Below are 27,937 nucleotides of genomic sequence, written 5' to 3' on the forward strand. Positions count from 1 at the left end.
AAGGAGTTGTGGGCATGGGTATATACATATTGCTTGTCGTCACTAGTTGATTCTTGATTCAACAACATTGTTGGATGAAGCGGCCCAGACCGACATTACGCGTACGCTTACGCGAGACTGGTTCTACCGACATGCTTCGCACACAGGTGGCTAGTGGGTGTCTGTTTCTCCAGCTTTAGTTGAATCAAATTCAATGAACAGGGTTCTTTCTGAAGATCAAAAAGCAATCACTATACCGCGTTGTGATTTTTGATGCGTAGGTAAGATCGGTTCTTGCTTAGCCTGTAGCAGCCACGTAAAACTTGCAACAACAAAGTAGAGGACGTCTAACTTGTTTTTGTAGGGCATGTTGTGATGTGATATGGTCAAGACGTGATGAGATATAAATTGTTGTATAAGATGATCATGTTTTGTTAAAGTTATCGGCAACTGGCAGTAGCCTTATGGTTGTCTCTTTATTGCATAAGATGCAAGCGCCATGCCATTGCTTTACTTTATCGCTATGCGATAGCAATAGTTGCAAAAGAAATAATTGGCGTGACGACCATATGACGACACATTGATAGAGATCAAGATGATGGAGATCATGGTGTCATGCCGGTGACGATGGAGATCATGACGGTACTTTGGAGATGGAGATCAAAAGCACAAGATGACGATGGCCATATCATGTCACATATTTTGATTGCATGTGATGTTTATCTTTTATACATCTTATTTTGCTTAGTTCAGTGGTAGCTTTATAAGATGATCCCTTACTAAAATTTCAAGGTATAAGTGTTCTCCCAGAGTATGCATTGTTGCGACAGTTCTTCGTGCCGAGACACCACATGATGATCGGGTGTGATAATTCTACGTTCACATACAACAGGTGCAAGCCAGTTTTGCACGTGTAGAATACTCGGGTTAAACTTGACGAGCCTAGCATATACAGATATGGCCTCGGAACACTGGAGACTGAAAGGTCGAGCGTGAATCATATAGTAGATATGATCAACAAAGTGATGTTCACCATTGAAAACTACTCCATCTCACGTGATGATCGGACATGGTTTAGTTGATTTGGATCACGTGATCATTTAGATGACTAGAGGGATGTCTATCTAAGTGGGAGTTCTTAAGTAATATGATTAATTGAACTTTAATTTATCATAAACTTAGTCCTGGTAGTATTTGCATATCTATGTTGTACATCAATAGCTCGCGATGTTGCTCCCCGTTATTTTGATATGTTCCTAGAGAAAAACTATGTTGAAAGATGTTAGTAGCAATGATGCGGACTTGGTCCGTGATCTGAGGATTATCCTCATTGTTGCACATAAGAATTATGTCCTTGATGCACCGCTAGGTGACAGACCCATTGCAGGAGCAGATGCAGACGTTATGAACGTTTCACAAGCTCGATATGATGACTACTTGATAGTATAGTGCACCATGCTTTACGGCTTAGAACTGGGACTTCAAAAATGTTTTGAATGCCACGGAGCATATAAGATGTTCCAAGAGTTGAAATTGGTATCTCATACTCATGCCCGTGTCAAGATGTATGAGACCTCTAACAGTACTTTGCCTACAAGGTGGAGGAGAATAGCTCAACCAGTGAGCATGTCCTAAGATTGTCTGGGTACTACAATTGCTTGAATCAAGTGGGAGTTAATCTTCTAGATAAGATAGTAATTGATAAAGTTCTCTAGTCACTATCACCAAGTTACTAGAACTTAGTGATGAACTATAATATGCAAGGGATGAAGAAAGTAATTCCCAAGCTCTTCGCGATGCTGAAATCGGTGAAGGTAGAAATCAAGAAATAGCATCAAGTGTTGATGGTTAACAAGACCACTAGTTTCAAGAAAAGGGAAAAGGGAAAGAAAGAGGAACTTCAAAGAAGAAAGGCAAGCAAGTTGCCACTCCCATGAAGAAGCTCAAAGCTAGACCCAATCCTGGAACTGAGTGCTTCTACTGCAAAGGAAATGGTCACTGGAAGTGGAATTGCCCTAGATACTTGGCGGATAAGAAAGATGGCAAAGTGAACAAAAGTATATATTTGATATACATGTTATTGATGTGTACTTTACTAGTGTTTATAACAAGACCTCAGTATTTGATACTAGTTCAGTTACTAAGAGTAGTAAATCAAAACGGGAGTTGCAAAATAAACAGAGACTAGTTAAGGGCGAGGTGATGATGTGAGTTGGAAGTGATTCCAAGGTTGATAAGATCACCATCGCACACTCCCTTTACCTTCGGGATTACTGTTGAACCTAAAATAAATGTTATTTGGTGTTTGCGTTGAGCATGCATATGATTGGATCATGTTTATTGCAAAACGGTTATTCATTTAAGTCAAGGATAATTGTTATTCTGTTTACATGAATAAAACCTTCTAAGGTCATACACCAAAGCTTAATGGTTTATTGAATTTCGATCGTAGTGATACACATATTCATAATATTGAAGCCAAAAGATGCAAAGTTAATAGTGATAGTGCAACTTATTTGTGGCACTACCATTTAGGTCATATTGGTGTAAAGCGCATGAAGAAAATCCATGCTGATGGAATTTTGGAATCACTTGATGCTTGCGAACCATGCCTCATGGGCTAGATGACTAGGACTCCGTTCTTCGGAACAATGGAGCGAGCAACTGACTTATTGGAAATAATACATACAGATGTATGCGATCCGATAAGTGTTGAGGCTCAAGGCGGGTATCGTTATTTTCTGACCTTCACACATGATTTGAGCAGATATGGGTATATCTACTTAATGAAACATAAGTCTAAAACATTTGAAAAGTTCAAAGAATTTCAAAGTGAAGTGGAAAATCATCATAACAAGAAAATAAATTTTCTACGATCTGATCGCGGAGGCGAATATTTGAGTTACGACTTTGGTCTTCATTTGAAACAATGTGGAATAGTTTTGCAAATCACGCCACCTGGAACACCACAACCTAATGGTGTGTCCGACCGTTGTAATCGTACTTTATTGGATATGGTGTGATCTATGATGTCTCTTACCGATTTACCACTATTGTTTTGGGGTTATGCATTAGAGACAGCTTCATTCACGTTAATAGCGCACCATCTAAATCCGTTGAGACGACACCATATGAACTATGGTTTAGAAAGAAACCTAAGCTGTCGTTTCTTAAAGTTTGGGGCTATGATGCTTATGTGAAAAAGTTTCAACTTGATAACCTCGAACCCAAATCGGAGTAGTGCGTTTTCATAGGATACCCAAAGAAGACTGTTAGGTATACCTTCTATCACAGATCCGAAGGCAAGATATTCGTTGCTAAGAATGGATCCTTTCTAGAGAAGGAGTTTGTCTCGAAAGAAGTGAGTAGGAGAGAAGTAGAACTTGATGAGGTAATTGTACCTTCTCCCGAATTGGAAAGTAGTTCATCACAAAATCAGTTTCAGTGATGCATACACCAATTAGTGAGGAAGTTAATGATGATGATCATGAAACTTCAGATCAAGTTACTACCGAACCTCGTAGGTCAACCAGAGTACGTTCCACACCAGAGTGGTACGGTAATCCTGTTCTGGAAGTCATGTTATTAGACCATGATGAACCTGCGAACTATGAGGAAGCATTGATGAGCCAAGATTCCGCAAAATGGCTTGAGGCCATGAAATCTGAGATGGGATCCATGTATAAGAACAAAGTATGGACTTTGATTGACTTGCCCGATGATCGGTGAGTCATTGAGAATAAATGGATCTTCAAGAGGAAGACGGACGCTGATAGTAGTGTTACTATCTACAAAGCTCAAATTGTCGCAAAAATGTTTTCGACAAGTTCAAGGTGTTGACTACGATGAGAGTTTCTCACTCGTATCGATGCTTAGAAGTCTGTCCAAATCATGTTAGCAGTTGCAGCATTTTATGAAATCTGGCAAATGGATGTCAAAACTGCATTCCCTAATGGATTTCTTAAAGAAGAGTTGTATATGATGCAACCAAAATGTTTTGTCGATCCTAAAGGTGCTAACAAAGTAAGCAAGCTCCAGCGATCCATCTATGGACTGGTGCAAGCATCTCGGAGTTGGAATATATGCTTTGATAAAGTGATCAAAGCATATGGTTTTATACAGACTTGCGGTGAAGCCTGTATTTACAAGAAAGTGAGTGGGAGCACTACAACATTTCTGATAAGTATATGTGAATGACATATTGTTGATCGAAAATAATGTAGAATTTTCAGGAAAGCATAAAGTAATGTTTGAAAAGAGTTTTTCAAAGAAAGACCTCGGTGAAGCTACTTACATATTGAGCATCAAGATCTATAGAGATAGATCAAGACACTTGATATATTTTCAATGAGTACATACCTTGACAAGATTTTGAAGTAGTTCAAAATGGAACAGCCAAAGAAGGAGTTCTTGCCTGTGTTGCAAGGTGTGAAGTTGAGTAAAGACTCAAAACCCGACCATGGCAGAAAATAGAAAGAGAATGAAAAGTCATTCCCTATGCCTCAGTCATAGGTTCTACAAAGTATGCTATGTTGTGTACCAGACCTATTGTGTACCTCACCATAAGTTTGTCAAGAGGGTACAATAGTGATCCAGGCGTGGATCACTGGACAGCGGTCAAAAATATCCTTAGTGGAATAAGGAAGTGTTTCTCGGTTATGGAGGTGATAAAGAGTTCGTCATAAAGAGTTACATCAATGCAAGCTTTGACACCGATCTGGATGACTCTAAGTCTCAATCTAAATACATAAAGTGGGAGCAATTAGCTAGAGTAGCTCCGTGCAAAGCATTGTAGACATAGAAAATTTGTAAAATACATACGCTCTGAATGTGGCAGGCCCGTTGACTAAATTTCTCTCACAAGCAAAACATGATCACTCTTTGGGTGTTAATCACATAGTGATGTGAACTAGATTATTGACTCTAGTAAACCCTTTGGGTGTTAGTCACATGGAGATGTGAACTAATCACATAAATATGTGAATTATTGGTGTTAAATCACATGATGATGTGAGCAAGATTATCGACTCTAGTGCAAGTGGGAGACTGAAGGAAATATGCCCTAGAGGCAATAATAAAGTTGTTATTTATATTTCCTTATATCATGATAAATATTTATTATTCATGCTAGAATTGTATTAACCGGAAACTTAGTACATGTGTGAATACATAGACAAACAAAGTGTCACTAGTTTGCCTCTACTTGACTAGCTCGTTGAATCAATGATGGTTATGTTTCCTAACCATAGACATGAGTTGTCATTTGATTAACGGGATCACATCATTCATCATTAGATAATGATGTGATTGACTTGACCCATTCGTTAGCTTAGCACGATGATCGTTTAGTTTGTTGCTATTGCTTTCTCCATAACTATACATGTTCCTATGACTATGAGATCATGCAACTCCCGAATACCGGAGGAACACTTTATGTGCTACCAAACATCACAACGTAACTGGGTGATTATAAAGGTGCTCTACAGGTGTCTCCGATGGTGTTTGTTGAGTTGGCATGGATCAAGATTAGGATTTGTCACTCCGATTGTCGGAGAGGTATCTCTGGGCCCCCTCAGTAATGTACACCACTATAAGCCTTGCAAGCAATGTAGCTAATGAGTTAGTTACGAGATGTAGCATTATGGAACGAGTAAAGAGACTTGCCGATAATGAGATTGAACTAGGTATTGAGATACCGACGATCGAATCTTGGGCAAGTAACATACCGATGACAAAGGGAACAATGTATACCGTTATGCGGTTTGACCGATAAAGATCTTCGTAGAATATGTAGGAGCCAATATGAGCATACAGGTTCCGCTATTGGTTATTGACCGGAGACATGTCTCGGTCATGTCTACATAGTTCTCGAACCCGTAGGGTCCGCACGCTTAACGTTCGGTGACGATTTGTATTATGAGTTTATGTGATTTGATGTACTGAAGGTTGTTCGGAGTCCCGGATGAGATCACGGACATGATGAGGAGTCTCGAAATGATCGAGCCATAAAGATCGATATATTGGAAGGCTATATTTGGACATCGGAAAAGCTCCAACTGATCCGGGTATTTTTCGGAGTACCGGGGGAGTTACGGGAATACATGAGTACATATGCGCCTTAGTGGGCTTTAAGGGAAAAGAGGAGAATCCACGAGGGTTGGCCGCGCGCCCCCCATGGGCCTAGTCCGAATTGGACTAGGGGAGGGGGTTGCACCCCCTCTTTCCTTCTCCTCCCCTTCTCCTTCCTTCCCCCTCCTAGTAGGACTAGGAAAGGAGGAATCCTACTCCTACTAGGAGGATTCCTCCCCCCTTGGCGTGCCTAGAGAGGCCGGCCGGCCTCCCCTCCCTCCTTTATATACGTGGGTAGGGGGCACCCTAGTACACACAAGTTGATCAGTTGATCTTTTAGCCGTGTGCGGTACCCCCCTCCACCATAATCCACCTCGGTCATATCGCAGCGGTGATTAGGCGAAGCCCTGCATCGGTAGCATCATCATCACCGTCATCACGCCGTCGAGCTAACGGAACTCTCCCTCGAAGCTCTGCTGGATCGGAGTTCGTGGGACATCGCCGAGCTGAACGTGTGCTGAACTCGGAGGTGTCGTACGTTCGGTACTTGGATCTGTCGGATCATGAAGACGTACGACTACATCAACTGCGTTCTCATAACGTTTCCGCTTACGGTCTACGAGGGTACGTAGACGATACTCTCCCATCTTGTTGCTATGCATCACCATGATCTTGCGTGTGCGTAGGAATATTTTTGAAATTAGTATGTTCCCCTACACCGAAACCAACCCTAACTCTTATTTCCCACACATACGGACTCTAAAAATAGCCTATAATCAATTATTTCGAAATTACATGGGCCTGGCCCAAAAATAAGGTGACGCAACACCTAGAATAGCCTCTGGATGAAATTCATGAAGTGGCATCTTGTATATTTTGTCCAAGGCTTCATGCACTCATTATGGCGGCTTTAAAGTTCTAGAATCATCACTTGTAACTCCGTTCTTGTTCCCCTTGTGCATGCCATCATCTCCATGCTTGAACTTGCTCCAAGGTTCATCCTTCTTGTCCAAGCTAGGCCCTTCATTTGTAAGGAAAAACAAATGTATTCAATTTAGGTAGCATCATATTATCATGAACATTAGAATCGTTACCAAGAAATGAAAGTACCTGGTAATTCAATTGGCGTGCGCGAGCTCTAGTAATTGGTCCAGTATGTATAGCAGAAGGGACTGTGGGTGTAACAATGGTATTGATGTCCCCATCATCCTCCCCTTCTTGAAATGAAGTCGTCCTCGACGAAAGCTCATCTTCCTCACCCAAATAAGGCTTCAAATCTGCAATGTTAAAAGTGGGACTAACCCCAAAATCTGCAGGCAACTCAAGTTTATATGATTACCATTTATTTTCTCTAACACCTTAAAAGGACCATCAGCACATGGCTTGAGCTTTGATTTGCGCAAATTAGGAAATCTATCCTTACGCAAATGTAACCAAACAAGATCTCCAGGTGCAAACACAACATGTTTTCTACCCTTATCTCCAGCAAGTTTATATTTAGCATTCATACGCTCAATGTTTTCCTTAGTTAACTCATGCATTTTTAAAATCAATTCAGCACGTTGTTTATCATCAAAATTAACCTTCTCCAAAGATGGAAGAGGCAACAAATCAATAGGTGCACGAGATAGGAAACCATACACAATTTCAAAAGGGCACATCTTAGTAGTAGAATGCAATGAACGGTTATAAGCAAATTCAATATGAGGCAAGCATTCTTCCCACATTTTCTTATTATTCTTCAAAACAGCCCTAAGCATATTAGACAATGTTCTATTGACTACTTCAGTTTGTCCATCAGTTTGGGGGTGACAAGTAGTACTAAAAAGCAGTTTAGTCCCCAACTTAGCCCATAAACATCTCCAAAAGTGGCTAAGAGAATTAGTATCATGATCTGAAACAATAGTATTTGGCACACCATGCAAGAGAATAATTTCACGAAAGAACAAATCAGCAACATTAATAGCATCTTTGCTTTTATGACATGGTATAAAGTGTGTCATTTTAGAGAATCTATCCATGACAACAAATATGCTATCCCTCCCCTTCTTTGTTCGAGGTAAACCTAAAACAAAGTCCTTAGATATATCCTCCCAAGGAACACTAGGTACAGGCAAAGGCATATATAAACCATGAGGATTGAGTCGTGACTTAGCTTTTTGACATGTAGTGCCGCGAGCAACAAAATGCTCAACATCCCGTCTCATCTTTGGCCAAAACAAATGTATAGCAAGTATGTCCTCCGTCTTCTTCACGCCGAAGTGTCCCATTAATCCTCCTCCATGTGCCTCCTGCAAAACAACAAAAGATGAATGGAGCTAGCTGGAATGCATAGCTTGTTAGCACGGAACACAAATCCATCATTAACGACGAACTTGTTCCACGTTCTTCCTTCTTTACAATTCTGCATTACATCTTTAAAATCAACATCATGCACATATTGATCTTTGATAGTCTCCAAACCAAATATTTTGAAGTCAAGTTGTAGCGACCCGACTCGGTAAGAGTCGAAGTCTCTGTGCTTACCGTGCTAGTCCTTGGATCAACTTGCTAGCACACACAGTACTCGATGATATAACAAAAATAACACACATCTATTTATTACATCGATAGTCCAGGAGCAATAAATTTATTACAAAATAGGGCATAGAGCCAATAAGCAAATACTGCGGAAGCAAAGAAGTAAATGAGTCCAACTCCACGAGCAAGGTTGAGTGTAGAACATCGACCTATCGCACCTTAATCCTCGTCGGATATATCTGCAATGTGATAAGTTGCAGCCAAATGGGTCAGTACATTGAATGTACTGGCAATTCACATCATAGTGTAATGACCTACTTTTACATGCAATTTGGCTGGTGGAAAGCTCTAGGTTTAGTTTTTGCACAAAGCTAGTTTTTCCCTATTAGAAAAGATGTTATTCTACTACTACACATTTGCATAGGATGAGTTGGCAAACCCAACTCCATCCGTTCCCAAGTTTCATTTAAAACCCAACTATTTAATTAAAGGTGAGGAGATCTCCCAGCATTTCCACTACTAGATGCTCAAGTTGTCCGTAACCGGGGACACGGCTAATCGATTAGGTTGAAACTCTGCAAAGGTTGTGCACTTTTCCCCACAAGACTCGACCACCTCCATGATCGGAAGGTCGAGACATAGCCTTTCGAAAATGTTCCCCCTTAACCCATGGATAGGCCGGTACACCTACATCATTCTACATCTGCTAGCCCATCCCGGAAGGGGTCACACTAACTACTCAACTAAGCCAGAGCCCATATTGGCCTGTGGCTGCACACGTAAGCTTCTAGACATGGGAATATGATTGATCTCTTTGAGCCTGAGCGGACGGTCCACTAGTGGTGCACCACCATGGATTTCCCATGTGTGCCCCACTGTACTTCGCCACCATTCCCACAAGTTTTTGCCCAGGTAGTTCATTAATTAACATAGGTCCTATTTACTACATTGTCACTCAAACATTACAATGATCACTCCCCAATCCACGTCTACTTAGCATAGCAACATAATGTAAAACGATGGTGGCAAAGTTATATGGTTCAGACCTACCTCAATGAACTACTAGGTGAAAAACAAAGTCATGCGGCACCAGTTTCCTACCATGCGGTCCTACCGCAAAGAACTAAGTGCATAATAAAAACATAGGTAATGAAACATGATCAAGATGCAACTTGCCTTGGTACTGCTGGTTGAATTCTAAAGACTGATAATATTCTACTTCGCACTCCGGGCAATATATCGCAAAGAATATAACAAACATGAGCAAATTTTCCAGAGAACCAAAAGAACATGCATAGCAAAAGTCTCGGAAAAACCAAATGAACATACAACACACTAAGCTACTACAGAAATACTCTAAGTGCAAAACATCATAGGCCTATGGTTCAAAGAGTGATGTGAAAATTATTGCGACAAAGGTCCAGGTGATAGGGCTTTGCTACGGTGACAGCATGCAAAAGGAATCAACTTAATCGGAGCTACGGTTTGGGCGATATGGCCATTTGAAATTCGAATTCGAATCTGAATAAATTCTAATTTGAATCTAACAAAAGTTTGCAAAAACTATACTACTAGATAGATCTAAACAATACGAAGAATTTGCCGCTGGTTTCATCGAGTTTGGGTCTACGGTTTAAAAGTTATGGCTAATCTAAGATCAGGGACTAATTTGCTATTTACAGGGACTAAATGGTGAAGAAAAACTACCGCAAACAGGTCCCTGGCCACATGGCGGCTCCTGGCTGGCCGAGCAGCATCCGCCGCGGAGGCTATACGGCGAACGGCCGCTAAATAAGAAAAAAACAACGGCGGTGGCTAATTAAAGAAAACCGACGCTCGGTTTAAATAAACCGCACGGTCTAAGGGATCCGCGGTTAACCGCGTACCTCTTTGCAAAATAAAAAAATGGACCTAATCTAATCTGGGCCGTCCAAGGTAGATCGAACGGGCGAGGGTGGGGTGGTGGCTCACAGTGGGTGGTGGTGATGGCCAGCGACGATGAAGACGGCGGGGCGGCGGCGGTGACGAAGGGGGCGGCGGCTGTGGTGGTCCTCGTCGACGGGGAGGTGCGGCACGGCTTGGGCGTCCGGATGGTGGCGTCGGGGCGCGTTGGCGGCGTCCAAACGGGGTGGGGCGAAGACGGCGGCCTTCGGTGCTCTGGCGGCTCCGGCGTCGATGGTGCGGCGTCCCCGACGGAACCTAGGGGCGAAAATAGTGTCAAAAGGATGCGCCTCGGCGGGCTAAGAAGTTTTATAGAAAAGGAAGGGTCGGAGTGGTCTACGGGCGATGAACTGCTCCGGCGAGGTGCGCGGCTCCGGCGAGATGTGAACGGGTAGCGCGGCGGCTGTGAGCGGCGTGGGGAGAAGCGGGACGGCGAGGTCGATAGAGGGGAACCCGGGGCATTTATAGGCGAGGGGAGGGCGTGCGGGTGCCGCGGATAAGCTCTATCCGTGAGGGTCTCGCCCGGCGGTTGCGGGAACGCGGCGACGATGCTCATCTGAGCGGGGCAAGCGGGAGGTTGGGGAGATTAGGTGGAGTGGGGCCCACCAGTTAGTGGCGGCGGCGGTAGCGAGCGAGGGGCTGCGGGCGGTCGACCGGTGCGGGAGGTTTTGGGCGCGCGGGCGGCCTTGGGCCGAAATGGCCAGCTGGGCCGGTCGGGCGCTCCTGGGCCGAACCCAGTTTCGGTCCAGGCTGCGTGCGTGTGTGTGTGTGTGTTTTTTTTAACAGGAGACAAAAATGCTCATAACTAATTCAATTGAATTAACTAAAACACCAAATTAATTTCTAAAATAACTACATAATATTTAGAGCCTAATGAACTTTAACTTAAGCATAGAACATTTTAAAAATAATTTTCCTAATGCAACTAATGCACTTTTTGCAAATAAAATAAATACTAATCAACTCCAAAACTTAAAGTAATATTCAAAATAAATTTTCCCATTCTTTTTTAAATATTTTGAGGAAGTCATCTTATCCCCTCTCATTTGTTTTTCTCGAGTGGAAACTATTATTTGAATATTTCAAAAACTCCAAAATTCAAGGAAATATGAGATGCATTGAATGATTCTATTAACATCCAAATTTAATAAAATTGGGATGTTACAAACCTACCCCCCTTAAGATGAATCTCGTCCTCAAGATTCGGGTTGGCCAGCAAAAAGGTGCGGATGGTCCTGCCTAAGATCTTCCTCTCGTTCCCAAGTGGCTTCCTCCTCGGTGTGGTGACTCCACTGAACCTTGCAGAACTTGATGATCTTGTACGAGTGATTCTCTCTACAGTCTCAAGAATCTTAATAGGCTTCTCCTCATAAGTCAGATCATTCTCCAACTGAATTGCCTCCAGTGGCACTGTATCTCTCAAAGGAATGTCCGCCATCTCTGCATGACACTTCTTCAGCTGGGAAACATGAAACACATCATGAACTCCCGACAAAGCCTCTGGTAATTACAACCGGTATGCAACCTCTCCTCTACGTTCCAGAACTTTGTATGGTTCCACAAATCGTGGTGCTAATTTTCCTTTGACCCCAAATCTCTTAATACCTCGAAGTGGAGACACTCGAAGATATGCTCTATCTCCCACTTCATAGATCACTTCCTTGCGTTTAGCATCGGCATAACTTTTCTGCCTTGACTAGGCTATCTTAAGTCTGTGACGAATCAATTTGACCTTCTCCTTAGAATCCCTAATCAAATCAGGTCCAAACAACTTGCGATCTCCAACTCCATCCCACATCAAAGGTGTACTGCATTTCCTTCCATACAATGCCTCAAAAGGGGCCATCTGCAAACTAGCTTGGTAGCTATTGTTGTACGAGAACTTTGCGTAGGGTAAGTTATCATCCCAACTAGACCCATAGTATAGCGCACACGCTCTCAACATGTCCTCTAGAATCTGATTGGCTCTCTCTGTCTGCCCATCAGTCTGTGGGTGGAAGGCTGTACTGAACTCTAGCCTGGTACCCAAAGTTTCGTGTAACTGTTTCCAAAACTTGGAGGTAAATTGTGTCCCTCTATCCGATACGATGCTCCTTGGAACTCCATGCAGACATACGATCCTGGTCATATATATCTTTGCCACCTTAGCACTTGTATAGGTGGGCTTCACTGGAATGAAGTGACCAACCTTGGTCAAACGATCAACTATCACCCAAATGGAATCATAACCTGAACGGGTCCTGGGTAACCCCGTGATAAAGTCCATACCAAGTTTATCCCATTTCCAATCAGGTATCGGTAATGGCTGAAGTAATCTTGCTGGTTTCTGATGTTCTGCCTTTACTCTCTGACATACATCACATATTGCCACATACTCGGCAATTTCTCTCTTCATACCGGCCCACCAAAAACTTACCTTCAAGTCCAAATACATCTTGGTATTGCCTGGGTGTATCGAATATGGTGAGTCATGAGCATCCTGAAGAATCAACTTCCTGATCTCCGGGTCATTGGGTACACAAATCCGTTGCTCAAACCATATGGTTCCATGTTCATCCTCATGGAATCCTTCTGCTTTCCCTTTGCTCATCATTTCTTTGATCTCAGCAATACCTTGGTCCAACTTCTGGGCTTCTCTGATTCTTCCCAACAAGGTGGACTGCACCTCGAGTGCGGCAACATAACCTATTGGAACTATTTCCAATTGCAGGTCTCTAAGCTCATCACATAACTCCTGAGGTAAACCTCCTGCTGTAAGGGTATTAACATAACTCTTACGGCTCAAAGCATTTGCCACAACATTGGCTTTTCCTGGATGATAATGCAGACTCATGTCATAATCCTTTATAAGTTCCAACCATCTCCTTTGCCTGAGATTCAACTCCTTCTGCGTGAAGATATACTTCAAACTCTTGTGATCTGTGTAAACATCACAACGATTCCCAATAAGATAGTGTCTCCATGTCTTGAGTGCATGCACTACAGATGCCAACTCCAAATCATATGTGGCATAGTTCAACTCATGAGGTCGAAGCTGTCGTGAAGCATAAGCTACAACCTTTCCCTCTTGCATAAGAACACCTCCAAGTCCATGACGTGAAGCATCACAATACACCTGAAAGTCCTTGCGTATGTCAGGTAGGATTAACACTGGGGCTGTAACCAAACATTTCTTCAACTCTTGAAAGCTGGCTTCACACTCTTCAGTCCAAACGAACTTGGTGTCCTTTTTCAACAACGCTGTCATGGGCCTCACAATCTTGGAGAAATTTTCAATAAATCTCCGGTAATATCCTGCAAGTCCAAGGAAACTACAAATCTCGCCAACTGTGGTGGGTGCATTCCATTCTGTGACTGACTCTACCTTGGTAGGGTCCACTGCAATCCCTTCACCTGACACTACATGTCCAAGGAATCCGACTTCCTTTAGCCAAAGCTCACACTTGCTGAACTTGGCATAAAGTTGATGTTCTCTGAGCTTCTCCAAAACTAAGCGCAGATGTTCAGCGTGTTCCTCCTCATTCTTGGAGAACACTAATATGCATCAATGAATACCACAACAAACTTATCCAAGAACTCCATGAATACTTTGTTCATCATGTTCATAAAATAGGCAGGGGCATTAGTCAAACCAAAGGACATGACTGTATACTCATAAAGCCCATACCTTGTGGTAAAAGTTGTCTTGGGTATATCCTTCTCACGGATCTTCAATTGGTGATAACCCGATCGAAGATCAATCTTGGATAAAACACTAGCTCCTTCTAGCTGGTCAAACAAGTCATTGATCATCAGTAGGGGATACTTGTTCTTGATGGTCACCTCATTCAAAGAGCGGTAATCCACACACATTCTCAAGGTTCCATCCTTCTTCTACACTAAAAGTACTGGGGATCCCCAAGGTGATGAACTCGGGCGAATATACCCTTTCTCTAGCAACTCCTTAATCTGTTTCTTGAGTTCCTCTAAATCATTAGCAGGCATTCGATACAGCCTCTTGGAGATAGGCCCTGTGCCTGGCAGCAACTCAATCAAAAACTCAATCTCCCGATCTGGCGGCATACCCGGTAACTCATCCGAAAATACATCGGGATAATCCTTCACCACTGGTACTTCTTCCTGGACAACCCCCGTAAGAGAGTTCACCTGAGTCTTCTTAGGCTTAAGCCTGGATACGTACTTGATCCTCTTCTTCTCTGGGGTGGTGAGAAAAATCGATCTACTAGCACAATCAATGTTTCCCTCATACTTGGACATCCAAGCCATCCCTAGGATTACATCCAACCCTTGCGATTCTAGTATAATCATATCTGTGGGAAAAACATGTCCCCCTATGTTCAAAGGCAATTGGAAACATCCCTGACTAGCCATAGACTCGGCTCCTGGGGAACTCACTAGAATGAGTGCCTTAAGAGCTATGGTAGGCAACTTATGTTTATCCACAAATCCCCTTGATATGAATGAATGTGATGCACCAGTGTTAAAAAGAATGAGTGCTGGAAATGAATTAACCAAGAACTTACCAATCACTGCGTCAGGCTACTCATAAACCTCTTCCACATTGACATTATCCACATGCCCCTTAGTGAAAGGATTGGGCTTCTTGCCTCCAGAATTCCCGTTGCCATTTCCATTTCCATTCTGCGCCTCAGGGCACTCATTGGAGTAGTGACCTGTCTTCTTGCACTTGAAGCAGGTGATGTGACTCAGGTCCTTCTTCATCGGTGTGGAAGAATTGAAATGCTGCTGATTGCCATTTCCTCCATTACCATTGCCCTGCTTGTGACCATGGTGGTTGTGTCCATTCCCTCCATGATGAGTGTGGCCTCCATGGTTATGGTGATTCCCTCCAAACTTGCTAGTGCCTGATCCAGAACTTCCTGAGTACGGGCTGTAGCGGGGTTTCTGTTGAACTCCAGAGTTATACTTCCCATGACCGTACTTCCTCTTATGATTCTCCATCTGCTGGTGCTTGCCTTCAAGAATGGTAGCCTTATCAACCAGCTCCTGATAGTCCGCAAATGTTGCCACAGTCAACTGAACTCCCAACTCATCGTTCAGTCCCTCCGGAAACTTCTCCTGCTTGGCTGCATCAGCGGCCACGTCCTCTGGGGCGTAACGGGCCAACTTACCGAACTCATCCACATACTGAGACACCGTGCGTCCTCCCTGGCGCAAGCTTCCGAACTCCTCCTTCTTCAGACTCATGGCTCCAGCTGAGACATGAGCAGTGCGGAACACCCGCTGGAACTGAGCTCAAGTCACATTCTCCATGGGATATGTGGTGGTGTAGTTCTCCCACCAAGCAGCTGTCGGTCCATCCAGCTGGTGGGCAGCAAACTTCACCTTCTCTGCATCATTGCATCCTGCCGTGGCCAGCTCCCTTCCTATCTTGCGGAGCCAGTCATCTGCGACGATCGGCTCCATGCTGCTGGAGAACACGGGTGGGTTCAGCCTCAGAAAACGAGTAAGACTGTCAACTGGGGGTGGCGGTGGTGGGTTATTGTTGTTGTTGTTCTGGTTCTGGTTCTGAATGAGCATCTTCATAAGAGCATTTTGTTCCTGGATCAATTGTCTAAGCTCCGGCAGAAAGTTGAATCCGGGGTCACGTCTTGGAGGCATCTGATGGGTTTCAGAGTGGATGAGGAGTTAGAATAGAACAAGGCCTAGTGAGTAAAATCACACTACCCATATGCACATGATAGCAATAAAACTTCAAATCACTCCAATTCAATTTCAAACAAAGAGGTTCACATGAATAATCAAACCTAAGGTAAGCCATGTCACAAGATTTGACAAGGTCTTACAAATGAAATAAAACTAATCGGATGACGAATCGAATTTCTAAACTCTCATGGTGGTATAAAATCTAACTCTCATCAGATGAGGACCAATCAACCATGTCAACATCGGGTGTCCTTGCATCGCTCTCCTTGTCGTCATCTCCGAGCTCGTCATTTTGGTCCCTCTCCTAGCTGACATAGGCACCACACGAGTGATCCTCCTGGATGTTTTCTCCCTCATACAGCTTCTCCTCGGCCTCCTCGAGCTCAAGCTTCAGGTCGTCTATCTTCTCCTGCAGTGCGTCCAGCTCTCCCTCGTGCTCGATGCGAGCGTCCTGGAGCTCCTCCTCTGGCACGGCATTGCGGGTCATGAGGTTCTTGATGACGACCATGTTGTCGGACAGCTCCAGCTCCATCATGCGAATGTGCTCCTCCATGTCCTGGATATGGGATGCTATCGTCTCGTCCTCCAGGGTACGCACCACATCTCCATTTGCATCGCGGCATCCATACATCACAAAGGAGGTCCTCTTGAGGTCTTCGTCATACACCTCCCGAATGCGTCCGAGAGCAATGTGAGCAGCGATACCCCTTCCCAAGCCCCATGTTGCGGTATCCACATGGAAGTCAATGGGCTTGGTGCGGTTTCCAAGGATGCGTCCAGGGATATGAGCATCGATCCTCCAACGTGTCTCCTCAGGCAGGGTGGCTGTGAAGGTTCCAGTGAATGTGGGAAGTCCAATCTTCAAGTGCTTTGTGATCTTCACCAGCTGCCTTCCAAAGGGCATGGTCTCATCGGGCTGCTCGAACTCAACAAGGGCGGACGACATCTACATTTTGAAAAAAGAGAAGAAATTAGTATTGAAGCAGAGAAGGTACGAGACCAAAGGATACATACGGAAAAGGAAAAATATAGTTTTTATCCTATGGCTTTTCTCCATTTCTAGGGGTCGCGTCCTACAGTCAACGTGTGCTCTGATATCATCTTGTAGCGACCCGACTCGGTAAGAGTCGAAGTCTCTGTGCTTACTGTGCTAGTCCCTGGATCGACTTGCTAGCACACACAGTACTCGATGAAATAACAGAAATAACACACATCTCTTTATTACATCGATAGTCCAGGAGCAATACATTTATTACAAAATAGGGCATAGAGCCAATAAGCAAATACTGCGGAAGCAAAGAAGTAAATGAGTCCAACTCCACAAGCAAGGTTGAGTGTAGAACACCAACCTATTGCACCTTAATCCTCGTCGGATATATCTACAATGTGATAAGTTGCAGCCAAATGGGTCAGTACATTGAATGTACTGGCAAGTCACATCATAGTGTATGAACCTACTTTTACATGCAATTTGGCTGGTGGAAAGCTCTAGGTTTATTTTTTGCACAAAGCTAGTTTTTCCCTATTAGAAAAGATGTTATTCTACTACTACACATTTGCATAGGATGAGTTGGCAAACCCAACTCCATCCGTTCCCAAGTTTCATTTAAAACCCAACTATTTAATTAAAGGTGAGGAGATCTCCCGGCATTTCCACTACTAGATGCTCAAGTTGTCCGTAACTGGGGACACGGCTAATCGATTAGGTTGAAACTCTGCAGAGGTTGTGCACTTTTCCCCACAAGACTCGACCACCTCCATGATCGGAAGGTCGAGACATAGCCTTTCGAAAATGTTCCCCCTTAACCCACGGATAGGCCGGTACACCTACATCATTCTACATCTGCTAGCCCATCCCGGAAGGGGTCACACTAACTACTCAACTAAGCCCGAGCCCATATTGGCCTGTGGCTGCACACGTAAGCTTCTAGACATGGGAATACGATTGATCTCTTTGAGCCTGAGCGGACGGTCCACTAGTGGTGCACCACCATGGATTTCCCATGCATGCCCCACTGTACTTCGCCACCATTCCCACAAATTTCCGCCCAGGTAGTTCATTAATTAACATAGGTCCTATTTACTACATTGTCACTCAAACTTTACAATGATCACTCCCCAATCCACGTCTACTTAGCATAGCAACATAATGTAAAACGATGGTGGCAAAGTTATATGGTTCAGACCTACCTCAATGAACTACTGGGTGAAAAACAAAGTCATGCGGCACCAGTTTCCTACCATGCAGTCCTACCGCAAAGAACTAAGTGCATAATAAAAACATAGGTAATGAAACATGATCAAAATGCAACTTGCCTTGGTACTGTTGGTTGAATTCTAAAGAATGATAATATTCTGCTTCGCACTCCGGGCAATCTATCGCAAAGAACCAAAAGAACATGCATAGCAAAAGTCTCGGAAAAACCAAATGAACATACAACACACTAAGCTACTACAGAAATACTCTAAGTGCAAAACATCATAGGCCTATGGTTCAAAGAGTGATGTGAAAATTATTGTGACAAAGGTCCAGGTGATAGGGCTTTGCTACGGTGACAGCATGCAAAAGGAATCAACTTAATCGGAGCTACGGTTTGGGAGATATGGCCATTTGAAATTCGAATTTGAATCTGAATAAATTCAAATTTGAATCTGACAAAAGTTTGCAAAAACTATTCTACTAGTGATGAGGACATCAATACCATTGTTACACCCACAGCCCCTACTGTTACATATACTGGACCAATTACTAGAGCTCGCGCACGCCAATTAAATTACCAGGTACTTTGTTTCTTGGTAATGATTCTAATGTTCATGAGATTATGATGCTGCCTAAATTGGATACATTTGTTTTGCTTACAAATGAAGGGCCTAGCTTGGAGAAGGATGAACATTGGACCAAGAACACGCATGGAGTTGATGGCATGCGCAAGGGGATCAAGAACGGAGTTACAAGTGCTGATTTCGGGACTTTGAAGCCGCCATAAGGAGTGCATGAAGCCTTGGACGAAATATACAAGATGCCACTTCATAATATTCGTCCATAGGCTATTCTAGGTGCTGCGTCACCTTATTAATGGGCCAGGCCCATGTAATTTCGAAATACTTAAGTATAGGCTATTTTTAGAGTCCGTATGTGTGGGGAAACAAGAGTTAGGGTTGCTTTCGGACCCCACCCTCAAGGGCCACGAAATTCCCCCCCTCTTCCTCCATATATACAGCCCTTAGGGCATCGTTTAGACTTTGGGTTTTGTTTAGATTAAAAGTTCGCCATAGCTGCAACTTCGCGTACTTCGTTTGTGTCCAACGACCAGACCAAGACGTCACAGAACCCCACCTTGATCAATAAAGCTTTCATCTTATATTCGCAATATCCCGATTGCAATCTCAGTTTCTTGCTTGTTCTTCGTTTGTTCACAGGAAACAGACCCTCGTGGTTAGGTTGATCGTGCTCCGGCGTGGTCAATAACCCTCGGAAGTTGGTTTAGTGATTGCTAAGGCGCGACGTCTCGCACGTTCGTAGTCAGATCGTCAAGGTCGACTCCCACAGAAAACGATAGCCACCATCTCATCGAAACATCGAGACACCTTAGCCTCTATCAAGTGGTATCAGATTTCCAGGTTGCTCGGTGAGATTTTACAGTTTTTCATAGATTAGATCGAGTCTGTTCTTCATACCTACAGTCCACGAAAAAGCCACACACAAAAAATTAGGGTTAGTTCATCATATCCGAACCAATCTGAGCCTTTGCATAATCTTTTTAGGGTTTTTGCTTTGTTGAATATGCGGTTGCATCGTCGTGTCAAGTTGTTGGTCTTAGAGTCTAGTCTTTTAGAGTTTCGAGTTCTGGTCATAAGTTGTCACGCCGCCGCCGCACCATCATCATCGCCCATCTACCACTTTTGCTTATCCGCCACCGCTCTGAATCCATATCCATATACCACCACCAATCAGTATCCATATACCACCACCAATCTGTATCCATATACCACCACCGCTACCATATACCACCACCGCTGCCATATACCACAACCATATATCCACCACCAATCCGAGTTCTTCTCATATTAGGTTTGTTCTTGAGATCAATCTAAATTCCGATTCGTGTTTCCTTGCCTGCGTAGGTCTCGGAAAAAAAAGAGTCTGGAGACCCCCGAGCAGTTTTTAGGCCAAAATTTTCACGGGCAAAATTTTTTTCCCTATCCTATTTTTAGGCTTTTCTGAGTCTTTTGAGCCACGTGCCATCATAGTGATTTTTTCTCGCACTTTTTCGTCGTCGCTGCCCTGATTTCCGAAAAAAAGTGAAAAAAAAATTCGTGCCCATCCTATCAGTTTGACGAGGGAAGAGTTTTGAGACACTCGCCATTATAGTGATTTTTCGCAAAAAAAGAGGAGCGCAAAAAAAAGGAGCGCAAAAAAAGAGCAAAAAAAAGAGAGTTCCAGAGTGTGCTTTTCCCTTATTTATGTGCAGCGCCGTGATTTTGTTAGAGTTCTAGGCTCGCGTCTCTAGCACGGTCTAGCCTAGGACCAGCACAGTACCGTCGTTGAGCGTTTATTCAACTTTGCATCTCTGAATTGATTATTGCTGACCCTTTTTGCTACCATACTATAAGCCTTCCCAGCTCCACATACATCTACGTCATGCGTTTGACTCTCCCTGGCAATCGCTCTATCCAAGCTTTTGAGAGTTTTGACTACAACAGTTGCCGATCACCGCCTGCTGCTGGGTAAGAACTGGTAAGAATTTGAGATTTGCTTGACGGATTTGTGACACCCGCCACCACCACCACTTGTTAGTAGTCTGTAGGATCGTATTCTTGTGTGTTTCTATTGCTGCTAACCATGCCAGGATCACAAGCCGACGAGACTGACTGGGAGAACTTGACGAACAAGGAGCTTCATGATACGTTTCAGTAAATGATGATTGGACAGGTGCAAGATGTGATAAACAGATTTGAAGAGGCCATGGAGAAGATAGATGGCATGGAGAAGACGTTTGAAACAAAGCTTGATAACAAGTTTGCTGAATTGCTTTCGCGTTTTCCACCACCACCACCGGCTGCTCCTGCCGCACCTCTGCAACAACAGCAACAACACCGACTACCTCCACGTCGGGAAATAGCCCTCCGCCGAGCGAGCCGTGTCCCTCTTCAGTCGGGCCAAACTGATGGTGCTGCTGTTGATACTTCTGTGGCTCCTACTGCTGATGTGGAGGAGGATGATTATGTGGGAGATTATGAGGATGAGGTTGATCAAAATCAGAACTACGTGCCACCACCAGCACAGCAACCACCAGGTCGTCCACATGCAAATAATGGCAATGGTAGGGCTCACCCTCAGGTACGAGATCATGACCATCTCCCTAAACTAAAATTGAATATTCCACCATTTGAGGGTAGATATGTTCCTGATATATATCTTACTTGGGAGTTAGAAACTGAACAACGATTTACATGTTTACAATATCCCGAGGAGAGACGTGTTCCTGCTGCTGTTTGTGCTTTCACTAGTTTTGCATGTGTTTGGTGGTCTGAGCATTGTAGATTATATCCTATTCCGGCTACTTGGGCTGCTTTGAAAACTGCTATGCGTACTCGTTGGGTTCCACCATATTATCAATGTGAATTACTTCAAAAATTGCAGCGCTTAAGACAGGGAAAAAATTCTGTAGAAGAATATTATCAGGAATTACAAACTGGCATGATTAGATGTGGTATTGTTGAGGAGAATGAAGCTATGCTTGCACGTTTTATGGGTGGATTAAATAGAGAGATTTAGACGATTCTAGAGTATAAGGAGTATACTAATATCACTCGTTTATTCCATCTTGCTTGTAAAGCTGAACGTGAAGTAAGGATCGACAGGCATTGGCGCGGACTAACTTTTCTGCAGGTCGACCTTCATCATGGACACCACGTGCATCATCTACTTCCACACGTTCTGCTACACCGGCACCTCCGTCGACTGCCACCTCCAACCGTGATACAATAAAGCAGGCACAATCACCACTATCTGCCAAGAGCACACCTTCTGGGCCTGCAAAGAGCTCTTCTTCATCCATGGCATCAACAGGGCAAACACATGATATTATTTGTCGACGTTGCAAGGGTGGAGGTCATTATGCGAGAGAATGCCCATCTAAGCATGTGATGATTGTTACTGAGGATGGTGGGTATGAGTCCGCTAGTGACTATGATGAGGAGACTTTGGCTCTTATTACACGTGACGAACACGGTGGAGACGATTCTGATCATGAGACGCAATACATGGCTCCTGAAGATGCTGACAAGTATGAATGTTTAGTTGCTCAACGTGTTTTGAGTGTGCAGGTTACACAAGCTGAGCAAAATCAGAGGCATAATTTGTTCCATACAAAGGGAGTTGTGAAGGAACGTTCTGTTCGCGTGATCATAGATGGAGGGAGTTGCAATAACTTGGCTAGCATGGAGATGGTGGAGAAGCTATCTCTCACCACAAGACCACATCCACATCCTTACTACATCCAATGGTTCAACAACAGCGGCAAGATTAAGGTAACATGTACTGTTCGTGTGCATTTTAGTATCTCTACATATGCTGATTATGTTGATTGTGATGTGGTACCTATGCAAGCATGTTCCTTATTACTTGGTAGACCATGGCAATTTGATAAAAATTCTGTACACCATGGTAGAAACAATCAGTATACTCTTGTTCATAACGATAAAAATATTACTTTGCTTCCTATGACTCCTGATTCCATTTTGAAAGATGATATTAATAGAGCTAATAAAGCAAAACAGGAGACAAATAAGAGTGAAAATCAGATTGTGGCAAAAGAATTTGAGCACCAAATGAAGCCTAATAATAAACCATCTACTGTTGTTTCTGAAATTAAATTGAAAAGTGCATGTTTACTTGCCACCAAATCTGATATTGATGAGCTAGATTTTAGCAAATCTGTTTGCTATGCTTTTGTGTGCAAAAAGGCATTATTTTCATTCGAGGACGTGCCTTCCTCTTTGCCCCCTGCTGTCACTAACATTTTCCAGGAGTTTGCTGACGTCTTTCCACAAGACGTGCCACCGGGATTACCACCTATTCGAGGGATTGAGCATCAAATTGACTTAATTCCCGGTGCTTCGCTACCCAACCGTGCACCATACCGTACCAATCCAGAGGAGACAAAGGAGATTATGCGTCAAGTACAAGAACTGCTCGACAAAGGTTATATACGTGAATCCCTTAGTCCTTGTGCTATTCCTATCATTTTAGTGCCGAAAAAGGATGGTACGTCGCGTATGTGCGTTTATTGTAGAGGCATTAATAATATTACTATTCGTTATCGTCATCCTATTCCTAGGTTAGATGATATGCTTGATGAATTGAGTGGCTCTACAATTTTCTCCAAAGTTGATTTGCGTAGTGGATACCATCAAATTCGTATGAAATTGGGAGATGAATGGAAAACAGCATTTAAAACTAAGTTTGGATTATATGAGTGGTTAGTCATGCCTTTTGGGTTAACTAATGCACCTAGTACTTTCATGAGGTTAATGAACGAATTTTTACGTGCTTTCATTGGACGATTTGTGGTAGTTTACTTTGATGACATATTGATTTATACCAAATCTTTGGAGGAACATTTGGAACATTTACGTGCTGTTTTTATTGCTCTACGTGATGCACGTTTGTTTGGAAACCTTGGAAAGTGCACCTTTTGCACCGACTGAGTATCTTTTCTTGGCTATGTTGTTACTCCATAGGGAATTGAAGTTGATAAAGCCAAGATTGAAGCTATTGAGAGTTGGCCGCAGCCCAAAACGGTCACACAAGTGAGGAGTTTCCTTGGCCTCGCTGGTTTTTATAGGCATTTTGTGAGAGATTTCAGCACCATTGCTGCACCTCTCAACGAGCTTACAAAGAAGGATGTGCCTTTTGTTTGGGGTACCGCACAAGAAGAAGCCTTCACGGTATTGAAAGATAAGTTGACACATGCTCCTTTACTCCAACTTCCTAATTTCAATAAGACTTTTGAGCTTGAATGTGATGCTAGTGGAATTGGATTAGGAGGTGTGTTATTACAAGATGGAAAACCTATTGCATACTTTTCTGAAAAATTGAGTGGGCCTAGTCTGAACTATTCTACTTATGATAAAGAATTATATGCTCTTGTTCGGACCTTAGAAACATGGCAACATTATTTATGGCCCAAGGAATTTGTTATACATTCTGATCATGAATCTTTGAAACACATTAAAAGTCAAGCAAAACTGAACCGTAGACATGCTAAATGGGTTGAATTCATTGAGACTTTCCCTTATGTCATTAAACACAAGAAGGGTAAAGAAAATGTTATTGCTGATGCCTTGTCTCGTTGTTATACTATGCTTTCACAACTTGACTTTAAAATATTTGGTTTGGAGACCATCAAAGATCAATATGTTCATGATGCTGAATTTAAAGATGTATTGCAGAATTGTAAGGAAGGGAGAACTTGGAACAAGTTCGTTCTTAACGATGGATTTGTGTTTCGTGCTAACAAGCTATGCATTCCAGCTAGCTCCGTTCGTCTTTTGTTGTTGCAGGAGGCGCATGGAGGAGGATTAATGGGACACTTTGGCGTCAATAAGACGGAGGATATACTTGCTACACATTTCTTTTGGCCAAAGATGAGACGGGATGTTGAGCGTTTTGTTGCTCGCTGCACTACATGTCAAAGAGCTAAGTCACGACTCAATCCTCATGGTTTATATATGCCTTTGCCTGTACCTAGTGTTCCTTGGGAGGATATATCTATGGACTTTGTTTTAGGTTTACCTCGAACAAAGAAGGGGAGGGATAGCATATTTGTTGTCGTGGATAGGTTCTCGAAAATGGCACACTTTATACCATGTCATAAAAGCGATGATGCTGTTAATGTTGCTGATTTGTTCTTTCGTGAAATTATTCTCTTACATGGTGTGCCAAAGACTATTGTTTTAGATCGTGATACTAAATTTCTTAGCCACTTTTGGAGATGTTTATGGGCTAAGTTGGGGACTAAGCTGCTTTTTAGTACTACTTGTCACCCCCAAACTGATGGACAAACTGAAGTAGTCAATAGAACATTGTCTACTATGCTTAGGGCTGTTTTGAAGAATAACAAGAAAATGTGGGAAGAATGCTTGCCTCATATTGAATTTGCTTATAATCGTTCATTGCATTCTACTACTAAGATGTGCCCTTTTGAAATTGTGTATGGTTTCCTACCTCGTGCACCTATAGATTTGTTGCCTCTTCCATCTTCAGAGAAGGTTAATTTTGATGCTAAAGAACGTTCTGAATTGATTTTAAAAATGCATGAGTTAACTAAGGAAAACATTGAGCGTATGAATGCTAAATATAAACTTGCTGAGATAAGGGTAGAAAACATGTTGTGTTTGCGCCTGGAGATCTTGTTTGGTTACATTTGCGTAAAGATAGATTTCCTAATCTGCGCAAATCAAAGCTAATGCCACGTGCTGATGGTCCTTTTAAGGTGTTAGAGAAAATAAATGATAATGCATATAAACTTGAGCTACCTGTAGATTTTGGGGTTAGTCCCACTTTTAACATTGCAGATTTGAAGCCTTATTTGGGTGAGGAAGATGCGCTTCCGTCGAGGACGACTTCATTTCAAGAAGGGGAGGATGATGAGGACATCAATACCATCGTTACACCCACAGCCCCTACTGTTACATATACTGGACCAATTACTAGAGCTCGCGCACGCCAATTAAATTACCAGGTACTTTCGTTTCTTGGTAATGATTCTAATGTGCATGAGATTATGATGCTGCCTAAATTGGATACATTTGTTTTGCTTACAAATGAAGGGCCTAGCTTGGAGAAGGATGAACATTGGAGCAAGAACACGCATGGAGTTGATGGCATGCGCAAGGGGATCAAGAACGGAGTTACAAGTGATGATTTCAGGACTTTGAAGCCGCCATAAGGAGTGCATGAAGCCTTGGACGAAATATACAAGATGCCACTTCATAATATTCGTCCATAGGCTATTCTAGGTGCTGCGTCACCTTATTAATGGGCCAGGCCCATGTAATTTTGAAATACTTAAGTATAGGCTATTTTTAGAGTCCGTATGTGTGGGGAAACAAGAGTTAGGGTTGGTTTCGGACCCCACCCTCAAGGGCCACGAAATCCCCCCCCCCTCTTCCTCCATATATACAGCCCTTAGGGCATCGTTTAGACTTTGGGTTTTGTTTAGATTAAAAGTTCGCCATAGCTGCAACTTCGCGTACTTCGTTTGTGTCCAACGACCAGACCAAGACGTCACAGAACCCCACCTTGATCAATAAAGCTTTCATCTTATATTCGCAATATCCCTATTGCAATCTCAGTTTCTTGCTTGTTCTTCGTTTGTTCGCAGGAAACAGACCCACGTGGTCAGGTTGATCGTGCTCTGGCGTCGTCAATAACCCTCGGAAGTTGGTTTAGCGATTGCTAAGGCGCGACGTCTCGCACGTTCGTAGTCGGATCGTCAAGCTCGACTCCCACAGAAAACGATAGCCACCATCTCATCGAAACATCAGGACACCTTAGCCTCTATCAACTAGATAGATCTAAACAATACGAAGAATTTGTCGCTGGTTTCATCGAGTTTGGATCTACGGTTTAGAAGTTATGGCTAATTTAAGATCAGGGACTAATCTGCTATTTACAGGGACTAAATGGTGAAGAAAAACTACCGCAAACAGGTCCCTGGCCACGTGGCGGCTCCTGGCTGGCCGAGCAGCGTACGCTGCAGAGGCTATACGGCGAACGGCCGCTAAATAAGAAAAAAACAACGGCAGTGGCTAATTAAAGAAAACCGATGCTCAGTTTAAATAAACCGCACGGTCTAAGGGAACCGCGGTTAACCGCGTACCTCTTCGCAAAATAAAAAAACGGACCTAATCTAATCTGGGCCGTCCATGGTAGATCGAACGGGCGAGGGTGGGGTGGTGGCTCACAGTGGGTGATGGTGATGGCCGGCGACGATGAAGACGGCGGCGCGGCGTCGGTGACGAAGGGGGCGGCTGCTGTGGTGGTCCTCGTCGACGGGGAAGAAGACGGGGAGGTGCGGTGCGGCTTGGTCGTCTGGATGGTGGCGTCGGGGCGCGTCGGCGGCGTCCGAATGGGGCGGGGCGAAGACGGCGGCCTTCGGTGCTCCGGAGGCTCTGGCGTCGATGGTGCGGCGTCTCCGATGGAACCTAGGGGCGAAAATAGTGTCAAAAGGAGCACCTCGGCGGGCTAAGAAGTTTTACAGAAAAGGAAGGGTCGGAGTGGTCTACGGGCGACGAACTGCTCCGGCGAGGTGCGCGGCTCCGGCGAGATGCGAACGGGCAGCGCGGCGGCTGTGAGCGGCGTGGGGAGAAGCGGGACGGTGAGGTCGACAGAGGGGATTCCGGGGCATTTATAGGCGAGGGGAGGGCGTGCGCGTGCCGCGGATAAGCTCTATCTACGAGGGTCTCGCCCGGCGGTTGCGGGAGCGCGGCGGCGATGCTCATCCGAGCGGGGCAAGCGGGAGGTTGGGGGAGATGAGGTGGAGCGGGGCACACCAGTTAGTGGCGGCAACGGTAGCGAGCGAGGGGGGCTGCGGGCGGTCGACCAGTGCGGGAGGTTTCGGGCGCGCGGGCGGCCTTGGGCCGAAATGGCCAGCTGGGCCGGTTGGGCGCTCCTGGGCCTAACCCAGTTTCGGTCGAGGCTGCGTGCGTGTGTGTGTGTTTTTTTTAACAGGAGACAAAAATGCTCATAACT

The sequence above is a fragment of the Triticum urartu genome, chromosome 3 (assembly GCF_003073215.2).
Source record: "Triticum urartu cultivar G1812 chromosome 3, Tu2.1, whole genome shotgun sequence".
Taxonomy (NCBI): Eukaryota; Viridiplantae; Streptophyta; class Magnoliopsida; order Poales; family Poaceae; genus Triticum; species Triticum urartu.